This window comes from Solea solea, chromosome 6, assembly GCF_958295425.1.
Source record: "Solea solea chromosome 6, fSolSol10.1, whole genome shotgun sequence".
Taxonomy (NCBI): domain Eukaryota; kingdom Metazoa; phylum Chordata; class Actinopteri; order Pleuronectiformes; family Soleidae; genus Solea; species Solea solea.
The window spans coordinates 30,113,633-30,136,940 of record NC_081139.1 but is presented as its reverse complement, the minus strand read 5'-3'; the positions used below and the strand labels follow the sequence as shown (position 1 = coordinate 30,136,940).

Sequence of the window (23,308 nt, the reverse complement as noted above, 5' to 3'; positions counted from 1 at the left end):
TTTATCAATGGAACACTGAACATGAACGGGTTCAAATCCTTCCTTCACAATAAGAGCTTCTGGTATCATATGGAGGCACTTTTTATGAAAGTGTGATTTCAATATTCAGAAACGTCCTGTTAAATGATCCCTGTTTCACCAGCAAGTCCTTTTATATTGGAAACTTTTGTACAATCATAATTTCACCCCTCGTAACAAATAGATACATTACAATTAAAAACAAGTCGCTGTATAACAAGAACTGCATGGATAAAGGTATTTGCTCTTTAATTCATTTAGTGTGTGATGACACATGAACATTTTTGCCTTGAATATGATCTAGTTGTTAATCGTAATTCCTTTGCATCCATAATGAAAGCCATCCCTAATCCTACTTTGAATTGAATTCAAGGGATTATTTCAAACTCGACTCACATCACTCCTAATGTTCCACATCTCCTAGTTGGAAGCTGTAACTTTGAGAGCATTCAAATTCCTAATAAAACGTCACACACCCTTTATTGTCTTTTCAAAAGTGCATCAAACAAATCTTCTCCAAAGATATTATATATTCTTTGTGATCTCAATATTTCCAATTTCCCATAAATCCAAAAGCAAAAGAAGTCCATTTGAAAATGTTAAATGTTGTGTAACCTGTGTCCAGTGAAATGTTACGGCAGAGATTTGCTTTGGAAACAAATAAATGTGTATTTTGTGATGATATTGAAAGCTTTCATTGTGTGTCCTCTGAAGCACACGTGACTGGCTGCACACAGAGATCCGACTCCAGCCCTTCTCTAAAGAGGACATGATTTATGCTCTTGTTATGGTCAATAATGCTAAACAATATATTAATACTTGGAACACATGGAAATATATGAACGTGAAACTTAGATTGATTGTGTTTCATAACCAGTTTCTTTAACATGATGAAAGGTAAAAATGCAATGAAACTTTTCACTTGATTTGAAAAATAGGATCTAAAAACAAAAGCCTTAGCTAACTTTTTCTTTAGTTTTTGATCTTGTTTGATTTGTCTGTATTTGATCATGCAAATGTTTCTCTTCTGCGTTCTTCCTGTGCACCTGCTCCTTTGAAAGGTTTAAACAAAGATGTGAGCCTTGTTGTTTCTACATTATTTTGTTCAATAAATCATTAAAAAAACAATCCAAAAGAACTCCATAGGAATGAACGGAGGCAAAGGGGCGGAGCTCTATCCAGTTGTTCTAATACATCCATGGTATCAACATGTTTGCCTGTTTGTTTTGTCGTGTTACTCGCACTTCACATGTCTGCCACACGGTGGCGGTGGTGCGCGGGTTTTCTGCTGTTTTGACCCACTGACAGTGATAGTTGTTGAGCAGACGCTGGAGCCAAGTGAATTATGATTTATTCCTCCATACTCGCGGTAGTGACACATCCGTCACCCATGTGCACCAATTCCAGCATTAACTCAACACTTAGGTCTTACTTTATTCAAAAGAAAAACTTACATGTATGACTCCTACATTCCGGCCCCTAATTATGCTGAAGCAATAATTACATAACTGCTAATATGTGGGAGACAAAATGCTAAATGTCAGAAAAGAAAAACATCTCATATTTCTAACAACCAGGAAATCTACTGTAAAGTCTAAATAATCAATCCAACCTACAAAATAGTCAAAGTCCACGTATGTTAGTTCTTTCCAAATCTGCAAGTCTTCATGGCTCTTCTGCCTCTTGAAGAAGACAAACCTTCGTGATGGGTCTATCCAAAAACCCAGTCCTTGTTTGGATACAAATCTGGCACACAAGTCCTCTTTGATCTGGAACTGCTTGCACAACTCTCCCAGTGATCCACGAGTCCACGAGGTGCAGAATCATCTACGACGAACATCTCCGGGGGCAAAGTCCTGGTCACGGTGTCCCCTTTGTATTGTGTTTGCACTTGGTAGCTTCTTTGTTTTTTACTTTTTTACTGATTGGCTCCCCTTAAGTGAGTAATTTTTTACATTATTTTTAAAACAGAAATTTGTATAAATAAAAGTATTTTGTATTATCGAACTGCCGTCTGTCTCGTTGCATAACAGACCTCAGTGCCTTCCTTCATTTGGGTTAGTCCACTTATAAGAAATCCCTGGGCGAAATTCCCAAGGTGGCGTTGTCTGGCAACAATTACATTTATCAATACTGCCTTTTAAGGCAGTATTGATAAATTTCTGTTTTAAAAATAATGTAAAAAATTACTCTTTTAAGGGGAGCCAATCAGTAAAAAAGTAAACAAAACAAAGAAGCTACCAAGTGCAAACACAATACAAAGGGGACACCGTGACCAGGACACCAATCCACCACCGTAGGATCAGCACCTGAATGGGAGGCGACCAGAGAGCAACCAATTAGAATTTTTTTTTTTTTTTTTTTTAACAAAACGATAACTAATAACAAAAGAGAAATTAAATAATTAAATGTACAGGATCTATAATGATTAAACACAATGACAAATAAGCAAAATTCTGTATAACCACAATTGAAATGCAGCCCATAATAACCCAACAATAAACACAAAACTAACAGAATAATCGTATTTATGGGTTGCAACAAAACAAATTACAAACGAAATTAAAGAGTTTACCACAAAGGAACAAAATCAAATGCGTATTCCCGCACTGTCCTCTCATGCAAGTACACACACACACAGACACACACACAGTTTAAGATGTGGCTGCACCAACACCTAGGAGACAGTGTTACCGAGCCACCGCTTCGCCCTTGGAGCAACGGTAAGAAGCACGGACACTATCGCACATCTACGACACCAAGTGTCTGCGCAGAGCCACCAGCATCACCTGTGACAGCTCACACCCGGGGCACAGCCTGTTCTCACTGTTGCCCTCAGGAAAGAGGTACAGGTCCATCCAAGCCCGTACCTCTAGGTTTGCGAACACCTTTTATCCAAGTGCAATAAGACTGCTTAAAGGCGACATAGAATGCTTGTATCACACATATATGTTAGTTATGGAGGTCTACTTACATATATTAACTTGTTTTCATGGTCATGTATATGTTAGTTATGGAGGTCTACTTACATATATTAACTTGTTTTCATGGTCACGTATATGTTAGTTATGGAGGTCTACTTACATATATTAACTTGTTTTCATGGTCACGTATATGTTAGTTATGGAGGTCTACTTACATATATTAACTTGTTTTCATGGTCACATATATGTTAGTTATGGAGGTCTACTTACATATATTAACTTGTTTTCATGGTCACATATATGTTAGTTATGGAGGTCTACTTACATATATTAACTTGTTTTCACGGTCACATATATGTTAGTTATGGAGGTCTACTTACATATATTAACTTGTTTTCACGGTCACATATATGTGAGTTATGGAGGTCTACTTACATATATTAACTTGTTTTCATGGTCACATATATGTTAGTTATGGAGGTCTACTTACATATATTAACTTGTTTTCATGGTCACACATATATGTTAGTTATGGAGGTCTACTTACATATATTAACTTGTTTTCATGGTCACATATATGTTAGTTATGGAGGTCTACTTACATATATTAACTTGTTTTCATGGTCACATATATATGTTAGTTATGGAGGTCTACTTACATATATATTAACTTGTTTTCATGGTCACATATATGTTAGTTATGGAGGTCTACTTACATATATTAACTTGTTTTCATGGTCACATATATGTTAGTTATGGAGGTCTACTTACATATATTAACTTGTTTTCATGGTCACGTATATATGTTAGTTATGGAGGTCTACTTACATATATTAACTTGTTTTCATGGTCATGTATATGTTAGTTATGGAGGTCTACTTACATATATTAACTTGTTTTCATGGTCACGTATATGTTAGTTATGGAGGTCTACTTACATATATTAACTTGTTTTCATGGTCACGTATATGTTAGTTATGGAGGTCTACTTACATATATTAACTTGTTTTCATGGTCACATATATGTTAGTTATGGAGGTCTACTTACATATATTAACTTGTTTTCATGGTCACATATATGTTAGTTATGGAGGTCTACTTACATATATTAACTTGTTTTCACGGTCACATATATGTTAGTTATGGAGGTCTACTTACATATATTAACTTGTTTTCACGGTCACATATATGTGAGTTATGGAGGTCTACTTACATATATTAACTTGTTTTCATGGTCACATATATGTTAGTTATGGAGGTCTACTTACATATATTAACTTGTTTTCATGGTCACATATATATGTTAGTTATGGAGGTCTACTTACATATATATTAACTTGTTTTCATGGTCACATATATGTTAGTTATGGAGGTCTACTTACATATATTAACTTGTTTTCATGGTCACATATATGTTAGTTATGGAGGTCTACTTACATATATTAACTTGTTTTCATGGTCACGTATATATGTTAGTTATGGAGGTCTACTTACATATATTAACTTGTTTTCATGGTCACATATATGTTAGTTATGGAGGTCTACTTACATATATTAACTTGTTTTCATGGTCAAATATATGTGAGTTATGGAGGTCTACTTACATATATTAACTTGTTTTCATGGTCACATATGTTAGTTATGGAGGTCTACTTACATATATTAACTTGTTTTCACGGTCATGTATATGTTAGTTATGGAGGTCTACTTACATATATTAACTTATTTTCACGGTCATGTATATGTTAGTTATGGAGGTCTATTTACATATATTAACTTGTTTTCACGGTCACGTATATGTTAGTTATGGAGGTCTACTTACATATATTAACTTGTTTTCATGGTCACGTATATGTTAGTTATGGAGGTCTACTTACATATATTAACTTGTTTTCATGGTCACATATATGTTAGTTATAGAGGTCTACTTACATATATTAACTTGTTTTCATGGTCACGTATATGTTAGTTATGGAGGTCTACTTACATATATTAACTTGTTTTCATGGTCACATATATGTTAGTTATGGAGGTCTACTTACATATATTAACTTATTTTCATGGTCACATATATGTTAGTTATGGAGGTCTACTTACATATATTAACTTGTTTTCATGGTCACACATATATGTGAGTTATGGAGGTCTACTTACATATATTAACTTGTTCTCATGTTCATGTATATGTTAGTTATGGAGGTCTACTTACATATATTAACTTGTTTTCATGGTCACGTATATGTTAGTTATGGAGGTCTACTTACATATATTAACTTGTTTTCATGGTCACGTATATGTTAGTTATGGAGGTCTACTTACATATATTAACTTGTTTTCATGGTCACGTATATGTTAGTTATGGAGGTCTACTTACATATATTAACTTGTTTTCATGGTCACATATATGTTAGTTATGGAGGTCTACTTACATATATTAACTTGTTTTCATGGTCACACATATATGTTAGTTATGGAGGTCTACTTACATATATTAACTTGTTTTCATGGTCACATATATGTTAGTTATGGAGGTCTACTTACATATATTAACTTGTTTTCATGGTCACATATATATGTTAGTTATGGAGGTCTACTTACATATATATTAACTTGTTTTCATGGTCACATATATGTTAGTTATGGAGGTCTACTTACATATATTAACTTGTTTTCATGGTCACATATATGTTAGTTATGGAGGTCTACTTACATATATTAACTTGTTTTCATGGTCACGTATATATGTTAGTTATGGAGGTCTACTTACATATATTAACTTGTTTTCATGGTCACATATATGTTAGTTATGGAGGTCTACTTACATATATTAACTTGTTTTCATGGTCACATATATGTTAGTTATGGAGGTCTACTTACATATATTAACTTGTTTTCATGGTCACGTATATGTTAGTTATGGAGGTCTACTTACATATATTAACTTGTTTAAATGGTCACATATATGTGAGTTATGGAGGTCTACTTACATATATTAACTTGTTTTCATGGTCACGTATATGTTAGTTATGGAGGTCTACTTACATATATTAACTTGTTTTCATGGTCACATATATGTTAGTTATGGAGGTCTACTTACATATATTAACTTGTTTTCATGGTCACATATATGTTAGTTATGGAGGTCTACTTACATATATTAACTTGTTTTCATGGTCACGTATATGTTAGTTATGGAGGTCTACTTACATACGTATATTAACTTGTTTTCATGGTCACGTATATGTTAGTTATGGAGGTCTACTTACATATATTAACTTGTTTTCATGGTCACATATACTGTATGTTAGTTATGGAGGTCTACTTACATATATTAACTTGTTTTCATGGTCACATATATGTGAGTTATGGAGGTCTACTTACATATATTAACTTGTTTTCATGGTCACGTATATGTTAGTTATGGAGGTCTACTTACATATATTAACTTGTTTTCATGGTCACATATATGTTAGTTATGGAGGTCTACTTACATATATTAACTCTTTTTCATGGTCACATATATGTTAGTTATGGAGGTCTACTTACATATATTAACTTGTTTTTATGGTCACGTATATGTTAGTCATGGAGGTCTACTTACATATAGTAACTTGTTTTCATGGTCACGTATATGTTAGTCATGGAGGTCTACTTACATATATTAACTTGTTTTCATGGTCACATATGTGAGTTATGGAGGTCTACTTACATATATTAACTTGTTTTCATGGTCACATATGTGAGTTATGGAGGTCTACTTACATATATTAACTTGTTTTCATGGTCACATATACTGTATGTTAGTTATGGAGGTCTACTTACATATATTAACTTGTTTTCATGGTCACATATATGTGAGTTATGGAGGTCTACTTACATATATTAACTTGTTTTCATGGTCACATATATGTTAGTTATGGAGGTCTACTTACATATATTAACTCTTTTTCATGGTCACATATATGTTAGTTATGGAGGTCTACTTACATATATTAACTTGTTTTTATGGTCACGTATATGTTAGTCATGGAGGTCTACTTACATATAGTAACTTGTTTTCATGGTCACGTATGTGTTAGTCATGGAGGTCTACTTACATATATTAACTCGTTTTCATGGTCACGTATATGTTAGTTATGGAGGTCTACTTACATATATTAACTTGTTTTAATGGTCACGTATATGTTAGTTATGGAGGTCTACTTACATATATTAACTTGTTTTCATGGTCACATATATGTTAGTTATGGAGGTCTACTTACATATATTAACTTGTTTTCATGGTCACATATATGTGAGTTATGGAGGTCTACTTACATATATTAACTTGTTTTCATGGTCACATATATGTTAGTTATGGAGGTCTACTTACATATATTAACTTGTTTTCATGGTCAAATATATGTGAGTTATGGAGGTCTACTTACATATATTAACTTGTTTTCATGGTCACATATGTTAGTTATGGAGGTCTACTTACATATATTAACTTGTTTTCACGGTCATGTATATGTTAGTTATGGAGGTCTACTTACATATATTAACTTATTTTCACGGTCATGTATATGTTAGTTATGGAGGTCTATTTACATATATTAACTTGTTTTCACGGTCACGTATATGTTAGTTATGGAGGTCTACTTACATATATTAACTTGTTTTCATGTTCACGTATATGTTAGTTATGGAGGTCTACTTACATATATTAACTTGTTTTCATGGTCACGTATATGTTAGTTATGGAGGTCTACTTACATATATTAACTTGTTTTCATGGTCACATATATGTTAGTTATAGAGGTCTACTTACATATATTAACTTGTTTTCATGGTCACGTATATGTTAGTTATGGAGGTCTACTTACATATATTAACTTGTTTTCATGGTCACATATATGTTAGTTATGGAGGTCTACTTACATATATTAACTTATTTTCATGGTCACATATATGTTAGTTATGGAGGTCTACTTACATATATTAACTTGTTTTCATGGTCACACATATATGTGAGTTATGGAGGTCTACTTACATATATTAACTTGTTCTCATGTTCATGTATATGTTAGTTATGGAGGTCTACTTACATATATTAACTTGTTTTCATGGTCACGTATATGTTAGTTATGGAGGTCTACTTACATATATTAACTTGTTTTCATGGTCACGTATATGTTAGTTATGGAGGTCTACTTACATATATTAACTTGTTTTCATGGTCACGTATATGTTAGTTATGGAGGTCTACTTACATATATTAACTTGTTTTCATGGTCACGTATATGTTAGTTATGGAGGTCTACTTACATATATTAACTTGTTTTCATGGTCACATATATGTTAGTTATGGAGGTCTACTTACATATATTAACTTATTTTCATGGTCACATATATGTTAGTTATGGAGGTCTACTTACATATATTAACTTGTTTTCATGGTCACACATATATGTGAGTTATGGAGGTCTACTTACATATATTAACTTGTTTTCATGGTCACGTATATGTAAGTTATGGAGGTCTACTTACATATATTAACTTGTTTTCATGGTCACGTATATGTTAGTTATGGAGGTCTACTTACATATATTAACTTGTTTTCATGGTCACATATATGTTAGTTATAGAGGTCTACTTACATATATTAACTTGTTTTCATGGTCACATATATGTTAGTTATGGAGGTCTACTTACATATATTAACTTGTTTTCATGGTCACGTATATGTTAGTTATGGAGGTCTACTTACATATATTAACTTGTTTTCATGGTCACGTATATGTTAGTTATGGAGGTCTACTTACATATATTAACTTGTTTTCATGGTCACGTATATGTTAGTTATGGAGGTCTACTTACATATATTAACTTGTTTTCATGGTCACGTATATGTTAGTTATAGAGGTCTACTTACATATATTAACTTGTTTTCATGGTCACGTATATGTTAGTTATGGAGGTCTACTTACATATATTAACTTGTTTTCATGGTCACGTATATGTTAGTTATGGAGGTCTACTTACATATATTAACTTGTTTTCATGGTCACGTATATGTTAGTTATGGAGGTCTACTTACATATATTAACTTGTTTTCATGGTCACGTATATGTTAGTTATGGAGGTCTACTTACATATATTAACTTGTCTTCATGGTCACATATGTGAGTTATGGAGGTCTACTTACATATATTAACTTGTTTTCATGGTCACATATATGTTAGTTATGGAGGTCTACTTACATATATTAACTTGTTTTCATGGTCACATATATGTTAGTTATGGAGGTCTACTTACATATATTAACTTGTTTTCATGGTCACATATATGTTTGTTATGGAGGTCTACTTACATATATTAACTTGTTTTCATGGTCACATATATGTTAGTTATAGAGGTCTACTTACATATATTAACTTGTTTTCATGGTCACATATATGTTAGTTATGGAGGTCTACTTACATATATTAACTTGTTTTCATGGTCACATATATGTTAGTTATGGAGGTCTACTTACATATATTAACTTGTTTTCATGGTCACATATATGTTAGTTATGGAGGTCTACTTACATATATTAACTTGTTTTCATGGTCACGTATATCTTAGTTATGGAGGTCTACTTACATATATTAACTTGTTTTCATGGTCACATATATGTTAGTTATAGAGGTCTACTTACATATATTAACTTGTTTTCATGGTCACGTATATGTTAGTTATGGAGGTCTACTTACATATATTAACTTGTTTTCATGGTCACATATATGTTAGTTATGGAGGTCTACTTACATATATTAACTTGTTTTCATGGTCACATATATGTTAGTTATGGAGGTCTACTTACATATATTAACTTGTTTTCATGGTCACATATATGTTAGTTATGGAGGTCTACTTACATATATTAACTTGTTTTCATGGTCACACATATATGTGAGTTATGGAGGTCTACTTACATATATTAACTTGTTTTCATGGTCACATATATGTTAGTTATGAGGTCTACTTACATATATTAACTTGTTTTCATGGTCACGTATATGTTAGTTATGGAGGTCTACTTACATATATTAACTTGTTTTCATGGTCACGTATATGTTAGTTATGGAGGTCTACTTACATATATTAACTTGTTTTCATGGTCACATATATGTTAGTTATGGAGGTCTACTTACATATATTAACTTGTTTTCATGGTCACATATATGTTAGTTATGGAGGTCTACTTACATATATTAACTTGTTTTCATGGTCACACATATATGTGAGTTATGGAGGTCTACTTACATATATTAACTTGTTTTCATGGTCACACATATATGTGAGTTATGGAGGTCTACTTACATATATTAACTTGTTTTCATGGTCACATATATGTTAGTTATGGAGGTCTACTTACATATATTAACTTGTTTTCATGGTCACATATATGTTAGTTATAGAGGTCTACTTACATATATTAACTTGTTTTCATGGTCACATATATGTTAGTTATGGAGGTCTACTTACATATATTAACTTGTTTTCATGGTCACATATATGTTAGTTATGGAGGTCTACTTACATATATTAACTTGTTTTCATGGTCACATATATGTTAGTTATGGAGGTCTACTTACATATATTAACTTGTTTTCATGGTCACACATATATGTGAGTTATGGAGGTCTACTTACATATATTAACTTGTTTTCATGGTCACACATATATGTGAGTTATGGAGGTCTACTTACATATATTAACTTGTTTTCATGGTAAAAACCTCCTAATCGCTGCAAACGAGCCGATCAAAAATATCTCCTCACTGACGCTCTCGTCAGCCGCGCTGTTTCAGACCAAAACCACACCCCCAGAATGTGGACTGTGTTGTGATTGGCCAGCCAACGAGAGCTTTCCTACTGTACTGTGATTGGCCAGGTACCTGGAAGTGACGTAATAGATAGGCCAGCTCTCAGATACACAGCTCCCCCTCTGGCACGGTGGATGCTCTGCATCTCAGCAGCTACAACGAGAATAGTTCTTGTTCTTCTTCTGAATGTACGCAACCGGATGTGCCCGGACTAGTGCCCGCACCGGGAGGCGCTACAGTGGTGAGAGGAGTGGTGAGGATTTCTGATGACGACATCAAACTACGGAAGTGTCGATCCGCTTCGCAGAGCCCAGGAAAACAATACAACACTATTTTCTCAGCAGTGGCTGAACTGTTTGTTCTGAAACTTTAGGGTTTCATAAACGAGGTAATGACGCAGATACACACACAAACGCAGCGTTAATTGGAGCTTGCGGTCTATGTGGGCTTTAACACTAAGTCACTCTTCCAATCTGTGCAATATTCTTACACTTCTTATCCGTGCAATATACACACCCCACATACATCCACTCTGCTGTACAATGAACAATGTACTGTATCATATACTGCATATTTCCCTTACTGGCTCCCACTGTAAATACTTTGAATACTTTTTTTTTTTTACTACATATCCTTCTAATTTTGTAGAAGGTGTTGGTGCACTGTTTTGCTGTTTCTTCTTCTACTCTTATCTCTTCACTTGCACTACTAGAGCTGTCCTTTAATCTCGTTGTACACTGTATAATGACAATAAAGGTGATTCTGATTCTGATTCTGATTCTGACCATGGCGGAGCGGTGAGTGTCCGACGTAAGACTAATCAAAGTCAAGCGAAACAATTAGTCCTGCAAACACACAGTTCCAGTGAGGCACAGCGATCAGTCCAAATGATTTCTTTAAATAAGGCAAAGAAGGCAAGAAACAGAGCAGAACAGCAGTTCTACGGGCAGATTAGCCGGTGCTGCGCCGCTACAGTCAGTCACCCGGTCAGGCAATCCCGGCCAACACAGCGTGGAACAGAGGGATCAACGCTCCCCGAGAGCGACCAGCGGCAGACAGTGAGTGGCACACGGAGCGGTGAACAGCGCGCAGCCAGCAGCAACACCCAAGCGAACCTGTCACCACACGGACGCGGACATGGAGGAAGCACAGGAGTGACGCGACCCAGCCTCCAGCAAGCAGAAGCCTGACAGGGGCTTTACACCCGCCTTTATGTGGCAGTCACCCACCGTGATTGGTTGGAACTGCAATACAGCTGACAGTTACCAGGACAACTAACTACATGTTGCCACAGAAGGAAGGAAAGACACAAACTAGGGAGAGAAAGAGACAAGGTTAATGACATATAAAAAGTCATATTCATACCCTGAGTGTGAGAGAGTGAATGTGAGTGCACCACAGGAAATCCCCCAGCAGTCTAGGTCTATAGCAGCAGAACTAAGAGATGGTCCAGGTTTCCCTGCACCAGCTCTAACTATAAGCTTTATCAAAAAGGAAAGTTTTAAGTCTCACTTAAAATACAGAGAGATGCTCCGCCTCCCGAACTGTCATTGGAAGCTGGTTCCACAGGAGAGGAGGAGCCTGGTAATAAAGACTCTGCCTCCCATTCTGCTCTTACAGACTCTGGGAACCACAAGTAAACCTGTATTTTGTGACCTAAGTGGTCTGTTAGGGTGATAAGGTAAGACTAGGTCTTTCAGGTATGAAGGGGCCTGACCATTAAGTGCTTTGTACGTGAGGAGGAGGATTTTAAATTGAATTCTAAACTGTGGGTGGAGCCAGTGTAGAGAAGCTAACACTGGAGTTATATGGTCTCTCTTTCTAGTTCCTGTCAGAACTCGTGCTGCAGCATTTTGAATGAACTGAAGGGTTCTAACAGACTTGTTGGAACATCCTGATAATAAGGAGTTACAGTAATCTAATCTAGATGTAACAAAAGCATGAACTAGTTTTTCAGCATCCTGTAAAGACAGAATGTTTCTAATTTTCATAATGTTCCGCAGGTGGAAGAAGGCTGTAGAGGTGGCTAGTTCGCTTTACATTGTCTCCTTTCTCCTCAGGAAATCTTTTTCCTTGACAAAATGAGACAATCGCAGCTTCTGCATTGTCAAACTCCTCAACAGAAAGTGGACACTTTGCCACATGAGCCTTGATGCTTTGCATCTCTTCTTTTGCATCTCTTTTCAACTCCTTTCTCCCTGAAACTGGGTCTAACAACAGTTTCTTGAACCTGAGAAGCCAAGCAACCATCGGCTTCAAGTGGATCCAAGAGGAAATGATTGTGATTGATGAAGTACATGATGGAATCTACCTGCTCATTAGCATGTACAGCATTTATGTACACAGTCAGCTTGACTTCAGGATCCTCTGGAGAGACATTAGCGGAAATATCAGGGCTTTCTGGCCACTCTGACTCCGGCTCAACAAGAAATTTGGGTCCAAACACCCACGCATTTGTCTTTAAAAATGATTCAACACTAGCTCCTCTCGAAGCTAAGTCTGCAGGATTGACTTTTGTATTTACATATCTCCACTGAGAGGAATGGGACACAGCAAGTATATCGGACACTAGATTTGCAACAAATATCTTGAATCTCAAATTTCTTATGTACTTTAGGACAGAAGTGCTGTCAGTCCAAAAAACAATTCCAGAATTTGATGTCGTCATCAGAAATCCTCACCACTCCTCTCACCACCGTAGCGCCTGTGGTGTGGTCTATACCATACCCTGCCATCACAACGGTCCAAATCTTTCTGTGGCACTCTCTCAGCATAACCTTTGCTGATGAGGTTGTTCATGAAGCTAGTGTAGTCCGTGTGGGATGACCTGTCCTTATTGAACCTCCTTTTAAGACTCAACACACGCTGTTCTACTACCTTTTTGTTGTTAGCCATTCATACTTTATTGTTCTTTATTGGCAAGTCAATGCTGTAATGTCCATCAACTAGCTTAGCTGTCTTGGAGACTGATTCAATGAAACAATAATCTTCTGGAGACCAACCAGACTGCTCTTCATGAGCACATTCAGGGAAGTCAGCCTTTATCTGCTGTTTCCAAAGTTCATTGAGCTTTGCTATGGAGATCCTATTCACAGTGACATCATGCATTTCATTAGAGGCATCACTACTGTAATCTCCTCTTAGGGGACCCTTTACAGTCCAACAAAGCATGGTTTTGACAGCATAAGGGCCACCATTAACACTGTGAATAACTTCCCATGGCTCTAGAGCCTGAGCAACATTAGTACCAATGAGCAAATCTACTCCAGATTTGATCTCAGCTATTCTCAAGTGGCCAAGGTGTGGCCATCTTTTAACATCATCCTGTAGGGGAATGTTGCTTTTATTGACAGGCATGCATTTCTGGGTAAACATATCAGGTAACTCACAGAAGATATTTGTGTCCAGCTCAGCTATCTCCAAATCTGCCACAACATGACTGTCAACTCTTTTCTCCTGACCCATTGTCCGAAGGAGAATACTTGTTTTTCGTCCTGTAAGATTTAACCTTTTCATGAGCCCTTCAGTACAAAATGAAGCAGAGCTCCCAGGATCCAGAAAGGCATATGTGACCACTGTTTCCTGTCCTTTCTTGGACTTCACCCTAACTGGCAAAATAGAGAGTGCCCCAGTAAGACCATTGGACTGCACAAGACAAAAGCATTTTCATCTATTTGCCATTTCTCTTTCTGTTCTGGATGTAGCTCCTTTTTCTTGGAGTGCATATGCAAAATGGTGGGATGCTTTAGGCTACATGTTCTACATGACAGACACTTTCGACATTCCTTACTTTTGTGCCCAGTGCACAAACAGCCAAAACACACCCCGTTTTCTTTAAGAAACAGCATCTTTTCACTGTGTGCCTTACTTGCCAATAGACAGCACAGATCCAGAGAATGTCCAGCTCTACAGAACAGACAAACCTTCATAACAGGAGAACGCTTTTCTGTGTTTATTGCCATCTTATCTACTGTAGCAACAGTGGTGGCAAAGCTACTTCCCTTTGCCTTAGGAGTAGGCCGAGATCTTGGCTGTCTTACGCTTTCTCTCGTCACAGCTGGAGAGTCCTGCAGGTCTCCGAAGAGTGGATCACTTGCAATTTTAACCTGCTTTTCAATGTAGTTAACAATATCACAAAATGTAGCCCTATGTAACAGGTTTGTTATGATAAGGCCTTTGAATTACACCAAAATCCCTTTTTTGTGTTTTTATAATATGTTCTGTAATATCATCTCCATTCTGTATTGTGGTGCAGTCTTTGCGTGTGTGTGGCCGTGATAGGGCCGTGACATAATCGCATACGTGCTAAGTTTTGTAAAGTGTCTAATTTTGTTGTAAACATCTTAAAACTGTCATAATTAGGTTTGGTTAGTCATGGGGTGAACATTGTGTGCGTGTGAGAGTTTGGGTCGGTAAGGAACGTGAATTTGGCGAGCTATTGGCTTCAAACTAGCAGCTAATACTAGCTGTGCATGTGTGTGTGCGTGTGTGTGTGCGTGTGTGTGTGTGTGCGCCTGTGTGTGTGTGCGTGTGCACGTGTATGAGAGAGGATGTCCTGCATGCATCTGATGAGTCCTTTGTTCGATTACAGATGGCAGCAGATGAATGACTGCATGTTGTTTTTGTGGAATAATACAGGTATGGAGATGCACTTTCATTATAATTAATGTGTTTAATGGATTGGTTTATTAAAATGTGAATGAGTTAAGAGCTAAAAGAAATGTTAAGAACTCATATTAATGTTTGGAATATTATTTTAATTGATTAATTAGAGAATTGTTTCAACATGGCTGGAGAATACAGACTGAGAAACCCAAGAATTGCATCCTGGTCTTCATCTCAATGAACACAACACAGACAAAATGTAAGACTGGTTACCTTTCCTGTAAATCACATGCCACATCTCTCCATTTGTCTCTGAGTTTGTAGGACAACTTCTTAATTATGGTCTGCATGTTGGCAGGAGAATCCAGCTCACACGAGGACTCCATGGCTCCTAATGCATTGCAGCACTCTTGCAGCCAGAAACCGTCAGCCTGCAGAGCACTAACATCCTCAGATCTTATTGATGGCCATGTGAAAACTTTATCCATATAAGCTGTGGCAATTTTTAATGAATTGCCAAAATGTTCTTGCAGCAAAGACTTAGCCTTGGCATATTCTGAGTCATGTGGCATATGCTGACAACTTCTGACCATTTCTCGAGGCTGCCCTCTAGTGTATTGTTCAAGGAAGTACAGGCAATCTTTGACACTATGAGTCTTCTTCTCAATACTCTGCTCAAAAGCCCTAATAAAAGCCTGATATTGCAGAGGATCACCATCAAAGATCTGAACTTCTTGTCTTGGAGGGAGAAAGTGAGCTCGACTGCTGCTTGACAAGAAACAATGTCATGTTGTTCTGTTTTTCTAAGACCGTCACCAGATGGCGCTGTTCATTGCCGCCCTGTGTTGATGATAAAAGATGATCTGCCTGAGAATTAGACCAAGTTTGGAGAGTCTGTCAATCACTGTGTTTTATCTGTGGTGTGTGTGAAGGCTTCAAGAATGTAACTGGAGCATGCAGCCCTGTATTTTTTACACTTCAGAGCCGGATTAAATAAATGGACTATACTAGGCAGACTATATTTTTTGGGCCCCCCTCCATCCATGTTATTTAGGAATTGAAATCTGAAACTTACCAAAGTTACTAATAAAAGTTAATTCACATTTTACATAGCGTAGTCTTTGGTTACGAGTTGGTTCTTTGTATGCCAAAATAAGTCATGTGTCGTATATTAAACAGTCTACCAGACTATTTTTTGATTTTTATTACCGTATTTATACGTTACTACAAGGCTCTATTAAATGCTATTAAATTATCCTTATCTTATCCATTGCGAGTGTCATTGTTAAGGCAGTAGTAGCAGTAAATCACCAATAGGTGTCAGCATTGCTATGTAAACAGAGCAAATAGGATAAATGTTGTAACCTATGGCATTTTGCAGAGAATCTTAATTAAATGTGTTGATTAAATTGAATAGTTTAATAAGTAGTCAAATATACAAAGACCAATAAGATTTGCAGTAAGAGAAACTGTGCTGTCGTGGTAAAGAGGTTTATTTTCATGGACAAGCGTCACCTCTCTTCCATTTTCTGGCATTCAGCTCCTGGTCTGGACTGTTCAGCAGTTTTCCCCACTGGTCTGGATGTTTCTCTGGATGGTGAACTGTGCACTGTTGTTTTGAGAATCAACATTTAAAATGTTACCACCTGTGTGCATTAGCTCTTTAATAAGTTTAACAACACCTTTAATTGTGTTCACTTTAATTCTTCTTTCAGATTGAAGCTTTTCAATTGTATTTATCAACGCTTTAGCTGTGAATTTTGTTTGTCTTTTTTCACCCTTAGCACTGATATCAGAACATGACTTTAATTTATTCATTTCCATTTTTCAATAATGAATGACCACAAATCACAATGACGTCACACTTTTACACACACACACACACCTTAACATGAAAATATCACTGAACAGGTTCATATGTGACCAAGCAAAAGGCAAATGTGGGTGGGACTGATTCCCCCTAACTGCCTATTAAAACGAACTAAAGTCAACCCTAGTCTTCTGTGCATACTAGCGGTGGGTATTATGTACCTGTATACCGATAGTCTTGAAACACACGTAGACGGCCTGAGACAAGAACTACGGCGGTACTCCCGAGCCCAACATGACGCACTTCCAAATGTGAAGTGCGTCATGTTTTCTTCTTTATGTCGATTCTACTCAAGCGTCCAAACCGAAACATAAAGTCCCGTCAAACGCGAACACGTGTCATGTTCTAAGCATCTTTGACAGTTTACATCATATATGTAATCTAATGTCTCGTAATTGATGGTTTTTAGTCAAAATGTGCTTATAACCTAGCTGAGTATGTTCCCTATTTATATTCTTTGTTTATTTCCTATGTCATCTTGACAGCTGCCTAATATATCTTTAAACATCATATCTATTTCCAAAGTTGGTAAGAATACACAGATTCTGCTCCCTTCACTCTATGGACAGCATCAATAGACAAACATCTGACCAGCAGGTGTCGCTGTATCTGAACGTAAATATCTGCAGGTGTGAAATGGTCAGTAAATCAAAATAAATAACACATTGTCATTTTATGATGCTTAGAAGATGACAGCAGAGTTAGACCAGAAGGACATGCAGGTTTAAATCTGAGCTGAGGGTGAATGATGATGATGATGATGATGATGATGATGATATGATAGAAAAACTATGTGCTAAGTGAAGCCAGGTCTACTGAAGGGTGTTTGTTAAGAAGACACCAAATGCCTCTTTATTTTTCCAATAGTCCAAATAGTTAATTTATAGCGACACATCAACACATCCTCTTCTCTTCATGGAGGTATGTGTGGCTCTGAAATGATAAAAACACACAGATAACATACATGCTGTATACAGACCTAACAATGCTGCAAATAAACCAACTAACTATCTATCTATCTATCTATCTATCTATCTATCTATCTATCCATCCATCCATCTATCTATCTATCTACAGTATATATATCTGTCTATCTATCTATCTATCTATCCATCCATCCATCCATCCATCCATCTATCTATCCATCCATCCATCCATCCATCCATCTATCTATCTACAGTATATCTATCTATCTATCTATCTATCTATCTATCTATCTACAGTATATATATCTGTCTATCTATCTATCTATCTATCTATCTATCTATCTATCTATCTATCTATCTATCCATCCATTCATCCATCCATCCATCCATCTATGTATCCATCTATCTATCTTTATCTATCTATCTATCTATCTATCCATCCATCCATCCATCCATCCATCTATATATCTATCTATCTATCTATCTATCTATCTATCCATCCATCCATCCATCCATCCATGTATCTATCTATCTATCTATCTACAGTACATCTATCTATCTATCTGTCTATCTATCTATCTATCTATCTACAGTATATCTATCTATCTATCTATCTACAGTATATCTATCTATCTCTATCTTTCTATCTATCTATCTATCTATCTATCTATCTACAGTATATCTATCTATCTATCTATCCATCCATCCATCCATCCATCCATCATCCATCTATCTATCTATCTATCTATCTATCTATCTATCTATCTATCTATCTACAGTATATCTATCTATCTATCTATCTATCTATATATCTATTATTTGTTTCTCTACTACGTATCCTCTCGGCTTTTGTTTTGAAGTATTTGCTTTAACTTTTGGGTCACCTGACTTCCTCCTCAGCCATTTTAACTGCGCAGCACGAAGACAGACTGGTGAGTGTTGACGTGATTATGATGATAATATATGATGATATATGATTATATATGATTGTATATGATGATTTAGTGCGTGTAAGTCCAGTACCTTAAAGTGAGACTTGAGTAAAAGTACAAGTATGTGACCAGAAAGTCACTTTTTATAAAATTATTCAGGTACAAGTTTGGCATTTACTGTACTTGGGTATCAAAAATCATTTCTGATATAAAATGTAGTCAAAGTTGCTAGAAATAACAAAGTACAGTACAAATACGTACAAATAAATTCCTGCTCGACTCCATGGACGAGAAAACTGTTGTCGTCATTTTCCTGTAAGTGCAGAGTGACGAGCAGAGAAAGTGAAAGTAACTATTCTGTAACTTTGCTTCAGTCGCCATTTGAACTGCGCAGCACGAGGACAGACTGGTGAGTGTTGACGTGATTATGATGATAATATATATGATGATATATGATGATATATGATGATATATGTAACGATTGTAAATGATCATTTGGATTAAAAGTGAAATAATAATGTCATATATTCATATTATCATCAAAATAATGACTTGATTTAGTAGCTTTAAGTACTATAAGTACTATAAGTACTATAAGTGCTTAATGCAGTCGGATGAAGTGCTTTTACTGTGAACTTTTGAGAGGGGTCTGGCTGCAGACCTGCACTGTCAGGACCTTTCGTTGCAGACCTGCACTGTCAGGACCTTTCGTTGCAGACCTGCACTGTGAGGTCTCCTCTACTGTCAGGACCGGAAGCTTTTCAAAATAAAAGCGAGCATACCGGAAGCACGTATTTTTCGTTCCCGATGTTTATTTCTTGGGTCTTTATTTTATGTTTACAATGTAAATATGTTTATGTGTATCCATGTGTTTAATTGAAGAGATTTAAAAAAAAAAAAAACTGTATATCTTTCCAGTTCAACTGGATAAGGTGAAAAAACGCAGGATAATAATAAAGATAAAAACAAACAAAATATTATATAAAAAAATAAAATACAAAACGTTATGACCCACTAGGGTTATTCTACAGATAATCAGGGCAAACTAGATGTACAGCTATTGTTATGATCCCCTTAAAGGCCACATAGAATGCTTGTATCACACATATATGTTAGTTATGGAGGTCTACTTACATATATTAACTTGTTTTCATGATTAAAAACCTCCTAATCGCTGCAAACGAGCCGATCAAAATATCTCCTCGCTGACGCTGTCGTCAGCCGCGCTGTTTCAGACCAAACAGTTGCTGTGATTGGCCAGCCAACGAGAGCTTTCCTACTGTCCTGTGATTGGCCAGGTACCTGGAAGTGACGTAATAGATAGGCCAGCTCTCAGATACACAGCTCCCCCTCTGGCACGGTGGATGCTCTGCATCTCAGCAGCTACAACGAGAGTAGTTCTTCTTCTTCTGCGGTTGAATGTACGCAACCGGATGTGCCCGGACTAGTGCCCGCACCGGGAGGCGCTACGGTGGTGAGGATTTCTGATGACGACATCAAATTAAGGAAGTGTCGATCCGCTTCGCAGAGCCCAGGAAAACAATACAACACTATTTTCTCAGCAGTGGCTGAACTGTTTGTTCTGAAACTTTAGGGTTTCATAAACGAGGTAATGACGCAGATACACACACAAACGCAGCGTTAATTGGAGCTTCCGGTCTATGTCACCTTCAAAACATTATTAGCCTCCTCAAAACATGCATTATTTTACTCCAGTATTTTAATTTAATTCGTAAAAAGGACAGCTGTTAGTTTAGTGTGCACTACAAATGAATTTTGAAACAATAAATCTCTGTAAATACACCTTAATGTGTGATGGCATAATGCATCTACACTCCAACCTATTGCTGACTGTTCTTTTATACCATTATTTAGCATTGAAAATGTAGCCCCCTGCACTGTTGGACCATTTACATATTGATTTACTCATTGTTTTATATAGGCATATCTTATGTGTGTTTGCAATTGTAACACCTCATAATTAGGGCTGTAACGATACACCAAACCCACGGTTCGATTTGTATCACAATTTATTTGGGTTTTTTTTGGGGGGGTTTGAAAAAACCTTTATAAACTGAACACCAAAGAACAAGATTAACTATGCAAATTATTAACAATATAAATAGCCATAAATAGCCAAAGCTATAACACTTGTGTTTTCTTTGTAACAAAATACTGTTGAAAAACAAACAGAACTAAACTCCACTGTGGAGATGATTGGAGCATGTTGAAAATTCTTCTTCAATCAAGTTCTCTTACATTTACAAAGTAAATGAAATGGCTAGTGTTTCACACTGAGGTAACTGAGGCTTACTGCCTGTGCTGCAAACCACACATCAAGTAAGTAAACATGAAACAAGTAAACAACTTCTTTCTCTTAAGAAAACCAAACTTGATTTAAGGGAGTTGAACATTCTTCTTCTTCTTCTTCTTCTTCTTCTTCAGAAGAGGAGGCTTGCTCTCTGTGCTGTGACAATGTCACCTGCAGTGACCAGCTTGTGTAAGGGCAGCTGTAGCATCACCTGTTTCTCCTTCAACACAGCTGCAGCTGTTGTGCTGCGGTGGAAAAACGTGACAACTTTCCTCACTCTGCCGAGGAGTCGGGACATCTGGTGAACGCCCATCGCTCTCTGCGCAGCCAGATTAACGTATATGCGGTGAAAATCCGGCCGCTTCGACAGCATTGGCAATGTTTCTGCCGTTATCTGTTGTCACTTAAAGCACTTACAGCAAATTGTGTGGGTCTTGTCGACTACACCATTGCCGTCCTTTATCTCCACCATGTAGCCCAAATGTTGCCATACTGCTGACTGAAATGAAGAGGGAGGATCCGCTATTTCTGGGTTGGTTGCCATGTTTCCTCACGTTCTTCTTCAACTAGCTCAACTTTTGCAGGCAGGCGTCACATGATTCATTGGATCTGAACGGGAGGGATCACTCTGGGAGTTGGAAGGGGTGTGTCGCGATTCTGCCTTCTCACACCGCGACACAGGATCGTGCATCTGAGTGTCGCGATTTCGCTTTCATATTGCATATTGTTACAGCCCTACTCATAATTCATTGAATAATTGCTTAATATTGTTTGTGCTATGTTCTTACCTTGTGGACCACATGGATTTGCCAGTGGAGGGTGTGAGGGTTGATGATTTTAAATGAACTTAGCTTTGTGTATTCAAAGTGAATGACTGAATACCTAGTTACATGACCCACATAACCAATAACCTCTGTTACAAGAGAAAACAGTAGACACAAAACACACTTTCAAATGTCTTTTTATTTTATTTATTTGTTTTGATCATTATTATTATTATTTTTTTGGCTCACATAACTCACATCAATGTTGACTTGCAGAGCAGAGAGTCTGATTCTAAACTTTTCATTTTTGAAAGTGACTAAAACTGTGAGGTGAGGTGTCAGGTGTTCTTCACTGCAACTTACATTCCCTTCATTTTCCTTTTCCCCTTTTACCAGCCAAACCACAACCTGTCAGAAGTTAGTAGCGTTGGCTCATACTTATGAGTACAAACACACAGACAAATACATTATGCTTACCTTTAAATAAAATGCCACCTTTCCTATGTGCCTCTAAGTGGCTCTGCAGCTTGGACAATTGTGTTGGTGTCACTTTTAGGCACAAGGGGGCAGTGAAATCGCTTGCAGCATGACGTGCAGCGTTCTACTTTGGGCGTAGTGTCGGTACTTAAGATTGAAATATGCATCTGTAAGAGACAAATAATGTCGTAATAAGTAAAACAAAATGATATAAAAACTATATGATATAACTCAGTTTTCTTGGTCTTTGAGTAGGAAAATGGCACATTTAAGTGAGCACTATCGATACGATAACAACGCTAAAAACTACCCAAAAGTCCAAAACCCAATTCTTTCAAATTAATATAACTTTATATAGTCAATATATAGTGTGCAACATAACGTTCTAGTGAATAAAGACTGTTTCTGTTTCTTCGTATGACACAAAGTTGTTGTCACTTGACTTTTACTCACCTCGTCGTCTCCACACTTCTCATGGGGAACGAAAAATACGTGCTTCCGGTATGTTCGCTTTTATTTTGAAAGGCTTCGAATCAACTTCCAGTTCTGACCGTGCAGGAGACCTCACAGTGCAGGTCTGCAGCCAGACTGTCTTGGAACTTTGGGAGTAATCCAGGGTCAAAGTTGAC

General features: G+C 36.6%; 1 protein-coding gene and 1 long non-coding RNA gene across 3 annotated transcripts in view; both read left to right on the top strand.

The window, feature by feature from the left end:
- Positions 1 to 23,308, top strand: part of LOC131460189 (NACHT, LRR and PYD domains-containing protein 12-like) — a 468,988-nt gene that overhangs the window by 430,555 nt on the left and 15,125 nt on the right. The gene's annotated exons all lie outside the window — the stretch shown is intronic.
- Positions 19,058 to 23,308, top strand: part of LOC131460206 (uncharacterized) — a 5,809-nt gene continuing 1,558 nt past the window's right edge. The window contains exons 1-3 of one of the 2 annotated variants that reach the window (XR_009240359.1): positions 19,058 to 19,127; positions 19,502 to 19,536; positions 21,573 to 22,781. This is a non-coding gene — a long non-coding RNA (uncharacterized LOC131460206). Of the gene's footprint in view, positions 19,128 to 19,501; positions 19,537 to 21,572; positions 22,782 to 23,308 lie in introns of those variants that run through there. The other variant, XR_009240358.1, reaches the window with a different exon arrangement.